Source organism: Pinus tabuliformis, chromosome 1_1 (genome assembly GCF_031772625.1).
Source record: "Pinus tabuliformis cultivar Carrire ecotype Pingquan chromosome 1_1, CPIR1, whole genome shotgun sequence".
NCBI lineage: Eukaryota > Viridiplantae > Streptophyta > Pinopsida > Pinales > Pinaceae > Pinus > Pinus tabuliformis.
Genome location: NC_142297.1, coordinates 29,399,024 through 29,413,629, shown reverse-complemented (window position 1 = coordinate 29,413,629; position 14,606 = coordinate 29,399,024).

Sequence of the window (14,606 nt, the reverse complement as noted above, 5' to 3'; positions counted from 1 at the left end):
CTGATGCTTCTTTTGGGGGGTAATTTATCTGGCAAATCATCTACAACTATATCTGTAAACTCTTGCAACATCTCCTGGATTTCCATAGGTAAATCTGATATCTCCGTAAGAAATAACATTGTCCTTGCTTTCTTTACAACTGCGTAACCTATCTCACTGTCCTCAACTTGTTTCAGAAACTATTTCCCACTAACCAACAATGCCCTTGGTTCACTTGTCCCTGCTGTCCCTTCTTCCTTGATGGGTACAAGCGTATGCTTGATTCCATCCTTAACAAGTTTATAACAGTTCGTCAATCCATCATGTACCACGTTTTTGTCGTATTGCCAAGGTCTGCCTAGTAGTATGTGACATACATCCATTGGCATGATGTCACAAACAACTTTGTCCTTATATCTGCCTATTTGAAACTCCACCTCGCACTGTTCATCTACTAGTAACTGGTGGCCCTTTTGCAGCCATGAAACTCTGTAGGGATTGGGGTGTTTCAAACGCTTCAACTCCAGTTTTTCTACCATCTCTGTGGACACTAAATTATTAGTACTACCGCTGTCAATAATTAATTTACAACACTTACTTCGTGACTTACAAACTTTTCTAAATAAAGCCTTTCGTTGTGTCTGGTCGGTGATCTCCTTGACTGGTTTCAACAATACCTTATGCAGCACTAAGGCTTCCCCTGTCTCTGGAGCATTTTCTGCTTCTTGGGGAGGTGTTTCCGCTTCTTTTGGCTGTGCCACATATGCACCCTGCTATCCAGCTTGTTCTACTTCTGGACATTCAAACGATCTATGTCTCCATTTATGACACCGATAACATTGGTAACCAGCCCCTCTTCCTTGGCCGTTACCTCTGCCTCGCTGGGAGGACCTTCCACCTCTTGCACTATCACCTCTGTCCACTGATCCAGAAGCTCTGGAACTACTACCTTCCTCATTATTACTAGTAGTTCGCCCTCTTCCATAGGACTGGCCCTTCCCTCTGCTAGCTCCTCGTCCTCTCCGGGCATTTTGTCTTCTGGTAATTTTCTCCTCAGCCTTCATCGCACTCTGATACGCTTCCTCAGTGTTATTCGGCGACAAAACACTGATTTCATCCAAAATATCTAACCTTAGCCCATTAACATACTTGGTTGTCCTTTCTGCTGTGTCGTCTGTATATCTGGCTCACAAATTCACTCGATAGAACTCCTCCGTATATTCCCTCACCGTCAATCCTTTCTATTTCAGATTCTGCACCTGCCTGTGCAGTGCAATCTGATAGTCCTTTGGCAGAAATCTGCCCTTTAACTTGGCCACCATCCTTGACCAAGTTTTGATCGGCAGCTTGTTCAATATTTTCCTCTCATTTTGGACACTATCCCACCATAGGGTTGCATGTCCCTTCAGTTTCGTCGTAGCGAACCTTACTCTGCAGTCTTCACTGATTTCCTCACACTCAAAATACTTATCCATCTCGCTGATCCAATCTAATAAAACCTCAATAGACAGACTGTCGTCATAGGTTGGGAGTTCTGGCTTGGGTTTACTACTTGCTACTAGAACAGATCTCAACAATCTCACTTCTGGGCTCTCACCTTCTGGTCCATCTGCTACTGCTTCGGGTTCCTCCTCACTTTCATCACCCATCTCTGGGCCTCTTCTTCTCCCTACCTCCACTGCCTCCAAACGAGCAGCAAGAATTCAAATCTCCTCTCTCAACCCTTCCTCCACCAACCTTCGAGCACCTCGACCATGACCTTGCCTTCCTCTTTCCATATCCTCAATCAATTTATCCTGCTCTGATACCACTTTGATGGCACCCAGCCCAACACTTTTATAAAACTATAATAGGGTGATGATTTGTTATGTTTGACTAACGTATGGGAATGATTTTGTAATAGTTGCGTGGTTGATTAAATCATATGATAAAGTTGACACATGTATGAAATGCAAAGGATATTTTGGCTTTCGGTTGATGTGGCATTTAATGAGTTAATAATGGGCAGTACTTGCCTGGGTGTTTGCGCTTCCCGCTCGTTCCTAGGCTCATTCCCTTTGTTCGTTAGCTCTCCCGGTCTTTTGCTATAGTTTGCTGAGGGTTTGTTCTCCAGGTTCTACAAGGCTCAGTAGGCAGTTATGCTGTAAGTCGTGGGCGTCTCTGGTTGTTCGTCGCTATGTTTGTTCTGGTATTTGCTCCTTGGTCTGTGGACTGTTCTGGCTTGTCCAATGGTGGCTTAGGTAAGTCCTCTGTTGAGCTTCGACTTCTCGCTGTCGCGGTTTCTACAGACTGCTTTATATGAAATCCTGTACTGATATTCTTATTCCAGTTAGAATTTCAACATTTGCTCGTTCCCAGGTTGGCTCAATGGCTTCCTTCAGCTTCCGACGTGACACACAGGTATTTACTCTATCTCTGCTTCAACTGTCAAAACTTCCTCCCTCAATTTCTAACCCTGCTTGCTCCTTATTCACCACAGTCAATCGATACTATTGCTGGAACGCCTGTCTGCGACGCCACTGCAAACTCTTCGTTGAGGAGGTAAATCCCCTCTACGGACAGAGGCGATCCCTACTAGCCCAGACCGGGTCTAGCAACAATCATACAACGCTACATCGCAAGTTCCTAATTGCAAATTAAAGACCAGTGATGAAGGCCTACCTGAATTCCAACGCTAGTGCTTGTAGAAGAGGTGATGCTCCCGTTCCTTTGCTCTGGCAAGTCACCATCCCCACGATCTCCGTGAATGGACACCTGCACATACAAGAAACGACACAAACATGAGCATAAAATCCAGCATATGCAACTATATATCACTTAGAAAGGATATAACTCATCATCATCACAAATAACAATAAGAGTGGAACCATAACCAATAGTCGTTTATTAATAATAATCAAAGAAGAATACAACCAAAGTTCTGACGCTAGATTCTCCTTTGGCTGGGTAGTCAACAGCACATGTCTTGCAAAGCTTGTTAGGAATAGGAACAAGCCTCTCTCTCTTTGGTTATTGGACAAGAATCTCCTTACTTGGATTTGGCCTTATGGGGATGAAGAAGGCTCTTGCAGCATGAAGCTCTTGGAAACTTGACAATTCTGAATCTCTGGAACTAGCTTGCCAAGGAAAATGGACAAGCTTTTATAGATGGAGGAAGGGGAGTTGGGATCATCCACAATAATCATGGGATTGGCTCTATCATCAAGGAAGCTTCCATGAATGGTGGAAAACCACTTCCTCTCTATGGAAACCCGTAGCCAAACCACCCAACTCAATATAGATTCAGTCTAGGAATTTGTTAGGATGAATCTTCCGCCATTTGTTTGTTAAAAAACACCACTGATTATGGTTGGTGCGAATGCGACTCTGTGACAGAGCGCCAACTGGCACGCTCTCTTTGGAGGATTTCCCCCATTGGCCCGAGGGCTGCACTATGGAATCGCGCCAATGGAAAAAGGGCTATTTTTAGGGGTTTTTAGCAGGATATGTCTTCAAGGCAAATGAAGTTCATGTTCAAGGGAATGCAATGCAAGTGTTTGCAGGTCATGTCACTTCTCATAGGTCTCGGAATGAGTCCTCCAATATGCGGGAGAGGGGTAACAGGGACGGTGACAAATTGTTGTGTAACAGATGCCCCCTAAAGCATGAGGCCCGAGAGAGAGAGAGAGAGGGGTGAAATGCTTTACAAGAACATGTCCAACTGAAAACACTACCGTCGGAAAACTTGCGTGGAGAAGTACAACTGATATCTCAAGTACATGATATATGTGGTATGGGCGCAGCCATCCATAGCAGAGTACATAAGAATCTAGATCCAAGGTATGGACGCAGCCATCCAGTGAGGATCGATAAATAGACTCAGGCATGGTCGCAGCCATCCAGGGAATGAGTCATGTAAGAATCATAATAATCCACAAAATCACAACCTGGATCCCAACAGACAAAATCCAGGGTCTTGCGCTCCATCTCGACCTGAACAAAGTACAAGTTCAAGCATGCGAATATGGGAGTCGAAGTCAAACATGCAGAAACATCGTCTGATTACCAGCCAATGATGAAAACTGTTAACAGACGCGAGAGGTACCACCAATAATGACAATGGCCCTCAAGGTACTATAGGTACAATCTACGGCGTGCGAATCAGTGAGCCGGCGTCGAACACCCGTAGAATCATTCGATCGGAGGCCCATGATGAAAACCTCATGTCGAACACGAAGAACCTGCCATTGAGGCATGCAGGCTCCAAGGCACCTGAAAGGAGTCTCTAGGTCGACTTCCTGGATAATGAGCTGAAGTCGACAGGAAGCGACCTCGATCGAAGGTGGGCCATAGTGTTTCCCACATCATCGACGCGAGATAGAGGAAGGTAATGTTTTTTTTGAATCAGGATTATGTGAGTTATCAGAGGGAGGTTGATTATTTCGCAGAGGTCAACTTCTCTTGAACATATCGGCGGCACGACAGTGGACTTGGCAGTATTTGACATCAAATGATCAGAGGTCATGGTGACAAGGCACAGAGCAGATGAGAGGTCAAACAGGATCACCCAAACCCACGGAGGCAAGTGAAAAACGAGATGAGATGTCCCCACCCAGAGACGAATGCAGACAAGTGCCATGTTCAAGAGCGACATACTGCCGACACGACAACGATTCTGGTTCTATTTTCCCCACCATTGTTGGCGAGTACCCCAGTTATTTTTATTAACAAGCTTGACGGGGATAGCATATGCTTGTAAAATGTCATTTCGACGGAATCCAATGTCATGAAGTTTTAACGAGTCTGATAAAGGAAGAACTCGACGTCTTTTCATGTTTAGAGAGTTTGAAAAGATAGCGGAAAAGTAAACTCCAGGGGTGTCCTTTTTCGTAAAGTTGTGTCTATCGAGCCCGAAAAAGTATAAAACAATGCTCGAAAGAACCACCCGACCATTACGATCGAGGAGTAATTTTCATGATTAGTGATTTCGACCTGAAAAAGTAAAAAAGCGACCGAAACCACGCCATTTCGTAACTGTTAGCGAGCCTGAAATGACAAGGGCCTCACGATCTTTTCGTCTTTACACGGTCAGAAAAGAGCTTAAAGGCGACCGCCTCTTATTTACATTTAATGAGTCAAGAGGAATAAATCGGCAATCTTTTCATCTTTAAACAGTCAGAAAAGAGCAGAAAGATGACTCCATAATGACTTTTTCGTGTATTTACTGATTCCGAAAAAGTATAAAATACAACTCGTTTCACCATCTAAGTCACATAAAAACCTGTCGCTACACAAAAACAAGTGTAAAACCCATTTTCGACAAAAATATATTAAAATATTCATAAAAAATGACTTTTAAAACCTATTTGGAGTTAAAAAGTTATAAATATGCCAAAATGGTAAAAACAAAATTACTTTTTACTTTTACCTCATTGGAGAGAAGTAGTGGTGCTTTTGGTGTGCGATCTTTGGGCAGCGATTATGACAGATCCGTGCGACCATTTGGAGCGCCGTCAGTTCCAGGTAAGAGGCGCTTCCTCATACTCCATTTTAGTCCATTTTTTAATAGTTTTTGTTTACTCGTTCGATCTCTGTGGAGGGAAATTGAAAAACTGGGGCCGCTCCCATTGGCGCGGGTATCGGGCACGGACCCGTGCCAATGGGCCTTTTTACTCCAAAGGCTTGTGCCAATGGTCGTGACTATTTTAAAAACAGTCGCGCCAATGGCCGAGCGTGTTTTTTTTCAAATTTCAACATTTTTAAATGATTTGAATCCATTTCCTAGCTTACCAAAGATCTAATCAAGGTTTGTTTGACCATGTGGATGCAGGCAAACAAGAAAAATGGTGGTTCAATGGAAAGAAAGGGAGCATGATAGAGTGGATGTTGGCCATGGAAGATGAAGGTTGCATGGATGCCCTCAGGAATTGCGGGCTAAAAAAATTCTTCGTGACGCCTTACTTACGAGCTCAACCTGAGCTCTTACGGTACTTGATCAATCTTTGGGACGAACACGAGCAAGTGTTCCGAATACGAGTTCAAGTGTTGGAACTGGATGTATCTGACATCTACTTCATCACGGGATTGTCACGCAGAGGGCCGGTGCCCATATTGATAGGGAGCAGGCCATCTGGTGAGAAGATGGGCGAGGTGATGGAACGGGTGTGCCCAGGGGCACAATTCGGATCCGAGAGTGCAAAGGTGGATATTGCCACCATTCGGGATCTAACACTCAAAGCGGTGTTATTTACCATCACATAGGCTGTGGGGGTGCAGGCACCCACGAGGCAACAAAAAACCAACTCATATTGGCCACAGAGTGTCTGAATCCCACTATCTTTGATTGGGCCACAACAGTGACTGCAAACATGAAGAGACAGCTTACAAAAAGTAAGTGAGGCAAACTGCAGCAGTTTGGCTATGGTTCTATTTTGGTAACATTCATTCTAGAACGATTACCAATCTTTCAGGGCCAAGGGGCCATCGTACCTGATCCGGTGCCGCGAGAGCCGAGAATGGCTCGCTGGGCAGCACTAATGCCCAGAGATGGAGGTGGCCAACAGATGTCTTGGAGGCCAGAGTTTTTTGGGTGGCTCCGTCGCCAGCTGATCGTGGTCGAGGATTGGCCGTATGCAGGGACTGAATACACAGGTGACCCGGATCTACCACTGCCAGAGGGAGATGAGCGGGATGAGGAGCTGGGTATGACCTCTTTTTGATTTTATGTGTTTTGATTTTTTTTTGTTAATACATGTTTGTCTAACAACGGTTATATGTGTATGCAGACGTTGGCCCAGAGCGACCAACCGGCATGTCTCCTATCTCGCGGAGAAACCAACCTGCAGCAGACCCTCAGGAAGAGGGTGCCAAGGGGGGAGAACTAATCCAGAACCTTGAGGGTATTGCTCGGGGGATTTTGGATTATGCTCGGGTAGTGGATGTCCCATTAGCATACCAGAGACATACGGTGGGAGTGCCTAGTCACATCCACCGTCTCTTGAGATGTCTAGTGCGTGCAGTGATGTGCTATCACGAGCACCTTAGGGATTAGACATCTAGGCTTTATTTTCATGCATATTTTTGAGAGACATGTCGTCTCCATATGTATTAAGACGAACATGTATTATTTTTTGATCTATGTGATGCATGCTGTGCAAACATTTCGACATATATCTATATCTATATATATATATATATATATATATATATATATATATATATATATATATACATATATATATATACATATATATATATACATATATATATATATATATATATATATATCTATATATATATATATATATATATATATATATATATATATATATATATATATATATATACATGCTTATGGTTTATTGTGTTTTTTATGCTTCTTATACTGTTTTAAATTACATGTTATGCGAATGTCTGTCTAATACATAATTAGCTAATGCATTAGTTAACGTATTAAATCGTCTTGGAATATGTTGATATGTGATGAAATCAAAATTCCTTTCCAACAACTTAACACATAGATATAACCTTAGAATCCGATGGTCTCTAACGGAATATCGCCCATTGAGATGGTGGACGACAAGCTGAGAATCCAGGTTCACAACCAATGTTCGAATACCGAGATTGATTGCCTCGGCCAGTAGCTCAATAACAGCACTATACTCAGCAACATTGTTCGTGGTACAACCTAGACAAACCCCTTGAAGGTCTACTAGCTCACCATGAGGATCGTAGATCACCCATGCCGCAGAAGACAGGTTGTGTGTACTACGAGAGGCACCATCGGTGAAACCAACGTAAGGTGAACCAGACATCTGTACAAGAAGCAAAAGAACACAATAAGCGGCAATCACGCTGACACACCAAGCGAAAAACATGAAAACATGCACCCACAACACACTTGCTAAAGCACACGTATGTACAAAATAGAGTGCCTGGAATTCACACATAATACTTTTTCAAGTAAAGCCCATTCCGGGGCTTATCCAAGGGATTCCCTTCATAGTCAATCAGCTCATAGGACCATTTTTGCAGAACTCTTTTTACAATATAAGGCCCGTGCCACATGGGCTCGAATTTGCCTACCCCCATCTTATCATTGGCTTGATCATAGAGCAGGACTAAATCTCCCTCAACAAAAGAACGAGGATGTACAGTGTGATCGAAGTGAGTTTTCATTCTCTTCTTCTGTGCTTCGATAGCTAGAGAGGCTAGTCGACGAGTCTCGTCTAGCCGTTCCAGGTAAAGAAGACGTTCCTCTACCGGAGTAGTGTCGGGGAGTTCGATGGCTAATTTTAAAGAAGGGATCTCGCACTCGATGGGAAGGGTAGCCTCCAGTCCATAAACCAATTGGAAAGGAGTGAAACCGGTGGCATCCTTCACAGGGGTTCGGTAGGCCCACAAGGCAGAGAACAACATCAAGTGCCAATTGGACTTGTGCATGCCAATGGTTCGTTGAAGCATCGTAACTAGAACCTTGTTGACGGCTTCTACTTGGCCATTGGCCTGAGTATAGTATGGAGTCAAAATATCATGCCGTAAGCCCAATTGGGTTATAAGCTCAGTCATCATATGATTATGGAAATTCTTGCTGTGATCAGTGACGATGGCTTGAGGGACTCCGAACCGTGAGATAACATGATTAAATAAAAATTGCGCCACGGTGTGACCGTCTTCAGATAATGTGGGCATCGCCTCGGCCCATTTTGTGAAGTAATCAACGGCAATGATGATATACCCATGCCCCCCCGCCGAGCGAGGGTTACAGGTCATATAATAAATGCCCCATTTTGCAAAAGGGCCGACGGTAACAACGGGGTGTAGTGGAGCAGGAGGCGCACACATCTTCCGTTGGTAGATTTGGCACTCGTGACAAGAGTGGACGACAAGAATGCAGTCCTTAAAGATGGAGGGACAAAAGTAACTAGCGCGGAGGATTTTCTGAGCAGTAGAATATCCAACATGTGACCACCACAAGCACCAGAATGGCAGTCATTTAAAACTCTCTCAGCTTCCTCGAGTGTTAAACATCGGCGGAGAACAGAGTCAATGCCAAGACGGTACAGGGTGTCCCCAACAATGCGATATGGTTGAGATTGATGGCGAATCTGTCGTCGAGCATCCTTAGATGTCTTGGGACGAAAAGAGGACGTTTGTAAATAGACAATGATATCCCCATACCAAGGATCGAGGGTGCTGATTAAGAAGAGGGTTTCGTCTGGAATATGGTCCTCTAACTGAGAGGGTGCGGTAAGAGATGGCAAAGAGCACAAAAATTCAACGAAGACAAGGGATTTCTTGGACTTGGCAGTAGTGAATTCCAAGTCGAACTCTTGGAGGATAACAATCCACTTTGAGTACTTGTCCCCCAGCAGCTGACGTGACAAGATGTACGTCATTGGGTTGTAATCAGAAATCACTGTCGTAGTGCGCAACAAGATATAATGGCAAAAGCGTTGGACGACACAAACGACGGCCAATGCCAAATTCTCAATGTGAGCGTATCGAGATTCCATATCTAATAAATTGCAGCTGAGATAATAAATGACGTGCTCAGTGTCATCATCATCATCTTGAACGAGAACCATGCCGATAGTGGTATCGGCAGCGGCCAGATACAAAGTGTAATCACGATGGTAATTAGGAGGACACAACAAAGGAGTGGAAACAAGGAGAGCCTTGAGGTGCTTGAAGGACTCTTGAGTGGCAGCATCCCAAAAAAACGGGGTGTCTCGCTTTAGTAACCGCATAAAACCTTTGGCCACCTCGGCATAGTTCGGAATGAAGCGTCGTAAAAAATTTGCTTTACCCTGCAAGCTCTGCAATTGCTGCAAAGAAGCAGGGGGAGGAAGATTCAGAATGGCCTCGAATTTAAGGGGATCGAGACGGATGCCCTCTCGGGAGATGATGAACCCGAGAACTCTGCCAGATTCTACGCAGAAGACACACTTATGCGGATTGAGCCGAATACGGTAGTGCCGACAGCGGAGAAAGATTTCGCGAAGATGAGCGGGATGGTCTTGTCGCTTAGTCGAATGAGCTGGTTGATCATCCAGGTAAGGTTGCACGATGTGTCAAATATCATGGAATGCATAGGACATCGCTCGTTGGAAGGTAGCGCCGGCATTCCTCAGACCGAAAGGGAGCTTTTTGTAGGTGAAAGTGCCCCACGGACAGATAAAGGCGGTTTTGTGCTGGTCGGGTGGCGCGATATTAATCTGGTTATAACCAGAGAAACCATTCATAAACGAGTATATTTCACTTCCGGGACACTCATCAATGAGTTGGTCAATGAAGGGTGTGGGGTAGTTATCCTTCGGATAGGCTCGATTAATATCACGGTAATCAACACAAACCCTGATGGTACCCTGCTTTTTATTCACAAGGACGATATTGGAAACCCAATCTGTGAGTGGGATGGGGTAGATAAAACCAGCCTTGAGAATCTTTTCAACTTCTGCTTTAATGGCTGCAGCCTTTCGGGGGTGCACGGGGTGTAAACGTTGTCGGACAGGCTTAGCTCCCGGATACGTGGGTATCTCATGCACCACAATACTTGGGTCGATGTCGGGCATTTCTTCGTAAGACCAAGAAAACACGTCACGAAATTCGCGAAAAAGACCAGTATAAAGTTGAATTTCCTCAGGAGTACAGGTTACTCCAACATGGATATGCTCGACAATCCCTGGCTTAACGGAGATGTCAATCGAGTGGGTTTGCGTGATGTTTCCCATGTTCCCTTCAGAGGACACTTGATATACTTGGATGGGTGTTTGAAGGGGTTGTGCGGGGAGACAACGAGCAAACCGCTCGAGATAGGCAAGCATTTCCTGATGGGTAGGGAGGAACGAGGAACGATAGTGAAGATTGGACCAAGGGGGTTCCTTGAGAGACATAGTCTCTATAATGGCTTCATCAGAAGGAAATGTTTCCTTTAAAGGATCCGAAGAAGCATAGTCTCCAAGCCAAGGGGAATGAGCATACGAGTCAAGAGCTCTGCTCAAAGAAGCAGATTCAGGAGGGGGAGCCGATACAGAAACGATCTCGACGTAGTTGAGCTCGGCAGGACTCAATGGCATCTCATCGCCCCATGATTCTATCTGGTCAATGGGGGGAAGAACCCAAGGATTAGAACGAATAGAAATCATATTGATAGGAGCAATGTTCGGAGGCGGGAGTGAAAAGACACCCATGAGGGCGGGATCTTTAAAGAGCCCAGCTCCTACACTCTCTAATGGAATAGAGGTATGCTCCAAAAAAGGCACGTTGCCTTCGGAAGAGGAGGTGAAGAAAGAGAGTTGGTCTACTGTGACAATCTTCCCTTGATGAGGGAAACGAATGACACGAAATAGAGATGAAGCCACGGCTCGCATGGCATATGTCCAGCTTCGGCCCAAAAGGAGGTTGTAAGTTAGATTAGCATCAACGACTTCAAATTCCACTTCGACAGTCTTCCCTTCCAAAGTAATAGGCAAACATTGGAGGATACCATAAGGGCGTGACTCTCTCCCGTCAAAGGCTTCCAAGGTTGTAGGAGACTGACTCAAAGTCGGAGAAACAATAGCCTTCCAACAGGCAATAGACATGATGCAAGTTGAAGCGCCTTCATCAATAACCGTATGATGAATCGTTTTAGAATTGATGATGACCTGGATAAGGAAGGCAATATGGTGAGGCAGTCTCGGTACATGGCTATTGAGATCAAAAGTGATCAAATCCGAGTCGGCCGGGTCGATGCCACCTATGGCCGATAGCAAGGACTTCCTCTGGGGGGGGTAGCTCTGGAGAACTTCTAGAGTGGACATAGCTGACAGAGCCTGGGCTAAGTCCTCAACGATGCTGTAGTGCTGGACAGCACGAGCATTAGGGTTGTAAGAAGATCTCTGGAGTACACCTTTAGAAGGGGGTCAAATAGGCATCTCAGTGCTAGGTCTCTCGATATGGAGTGGACCAGAACTGGGCGAAGGAGCGCTTGAGGGAACCTCAGGCTCTTTCCCGGCAGGTGACGGATATTCTTTTGCTCGAGTAGTAATGTGAACGAGAATCATTCCAGCCATGAACACTTGAGAACCAAAGGGAGAAGAGGATTGGCATGGGTCAGCCACCATTTGCGTTTGCTGCAAGGGGAAAGGTTCTTTCAGCACCGCAAGAGTCCTAGGAGCACCTTTCAACAAGTGACTAACTTCGGACTGCCTCGGGCAGTCTTTGGTGTAGTGATCCTCGTCACAGATAAGACAAGGATACTTGGGTTTGCGTTTGGCTCCTTCCTCGGGTGGAGGTTTAGGGGAATCCTGCTTGGGTTGATCAGCTTTATTTTTCCCTTTTCCCTTCTTTTTTCCTTTCAAGGCTTTATCCACCATGGTGGACTGGACGGCGTTAACCTCAGAAGTATTACGAGAATTAGACATAGCCTGAGAAGTATTTTCATTCGAAGCATTCGACTTTTGCTTCCCAGGGTTCGCAGAAGATTTCTTAGAGGACGGATTTACAGATCCAATGACACCGTCAACGGATGGTTTTGGCAGAGTTTTGGACGTTCCGGGCCTCGGGGCATCAGGCAAATAATCATATAGTGTACCGGACTAGGAATAAACCAAGTCAAGGTACTGAGCACGCACAATAGCTTGCTCTTCAGTTACACATGCTCCCATAGCGATGACCCGTGCGATTGCAGGGACAAAGGAGCTTGTAAACCAATAGGTCAGGAGCTGATCAGGAATCCAAAACTTAATCAAACGACGACCCCGCCTCCATTCATGTATATGATCGGAGATGTGCGTGGCCGTGTCCTGTTTAAGAGACGTGAGGAGATGCGTTCTCGTCTCATACCGAATTGGCAACTGAAAATGAGTTAAAAATGCCATTGCCAACGAGTTAAAATCTTGAAAGGATCTGCGGGCTAGCGCAATATACCACTTAGCAGCAGAGCCAGTGAGAGTCCTTTGAAAAAGGCGGAGCTGGACTGAATCATCAAGCCACGAATTTGATGAACACTAGAGATGATAAGTCATAACGTGGGCTTGGGGGTCTTCTCTAGCTTTGCCATCAAATTTGGGACAATCATCGGGAATCTTGGTTGGAACTGGTGGCCAGAATGGATTATGAAGGATAGGATCATTAGTCAATTTGGACACGTCTGGCAGTTCCAATGTTGCTAAGAAGGGTAACTGAGGATTGAAGGACATATGTGGCCGTGGGTAAGGGGTAGCACCAGGGTTCCAACCAGTTGTTGGTTGCCCCCATTGATTTTGTCCGGACGGACCTGGCCCATAGGGGTTCTATCCGTAGGGATTCTGTCCATAGGGGTTATAGCCATAACTGGACGGCTGACCCTGGATTTGCCCCCCAGAACCCCATTGATTACCAACTTGACCTGCAGGAGCAACATACTGTTGCTGGTAATTCTGATAAGGAGTCACCTGCATTTGTTGATAATTTTGGTACGGGGCAAACTGAGCTTGCCCCTGGGATTGCTGGAAACCATAAGGTTGCTGGGCTCCATACTGAGCCTGGGGGCCAGGCTGTGCTTGATAAGGAGGTTGAGATTGAAACCCAGCTTGCATTTCAGGACCAGCTTGGGTCTGGGGCCCAGCCTGGGGCTGGAAATCGGGTGGAGCTTGAGAAGCAACAACCATTTGCATGCCCGGTTGAGCAGGCCCAGAAAGATGTCCTTTAGAGGATTGGGGTTGAGCCACCTGGCCAGAAGGTTGTCCTGGTTGAGCTTGAGATTGGCCCACCTACCCAGAAGGTTGAGCTTGCTGGGTATTGGGTTGTCTTTGCACAACCGAGGGTTGTCCTGATGGACCAGATGGCTGAGCGGACTGGACAGTTGGTTATCCTGATTGAACTTGAGGTTGACCAACTTGTCCAGATGGTTGACCAGACTGGACAGTGGTTTGGCCTTGCTGTACGTAAGGCTGACCACCCTGCCTAGAAAGGTATCCCTGCTGGACCCCATGTTGTCCTTGTTGCATATAAGGTTGTCCTAGATTTCCAGAGGGTTGACCAGAAGGGTATCCCTGCTAGACCCCAGGTTGTCCTTGTTGCATATAAGGTTGTCCTGGATTTCCAGAGGGTTGCCCAAGATAAGTAAAAGATGGACCACCATAGGCTGAAGGTTTTCCCTGAAAGGGTTTTCCTTGTGGGCCTCCAAGTTGTCTTGGATAAGATTGCCCGTAATACTGCTGCCCATAGGAAGGCTGCGTGTAAGAAGGCTGACCTTGATAAGGCGGTCCTTGATCTGAAAGGGGTGCTTGGCCACCACCGTAATGAGTGGTACCCAAAGCAACATTTAATGGGATTGAGACCTCAACCGCAGGCTGAGATGGCAAGGATCCAAGATAAATATGATGCCCTATGGGATCATAATAACGAACTCGACCTTGCGAGCCCGGATTCTGGACGGCTTGCAAATACTGATCGTATGCCTCCCTGCTGGAATGGAACCAGAAGAAGGTGGGGCACTAAGTGTAGGATCGACAACTCCGGATGTAGGTACCGACTGGCCAGTATTTACCGAACCGTGGGACGGACCAGCAACAGTGGTCACAATCGAGGATGCCGTAATGGCACTAACAACAGGTGCTGAAGAAGCTACACAGACAATTGGAATAGTTGGGACTGAAGTGAGAGATGTATTGTGAATTTAA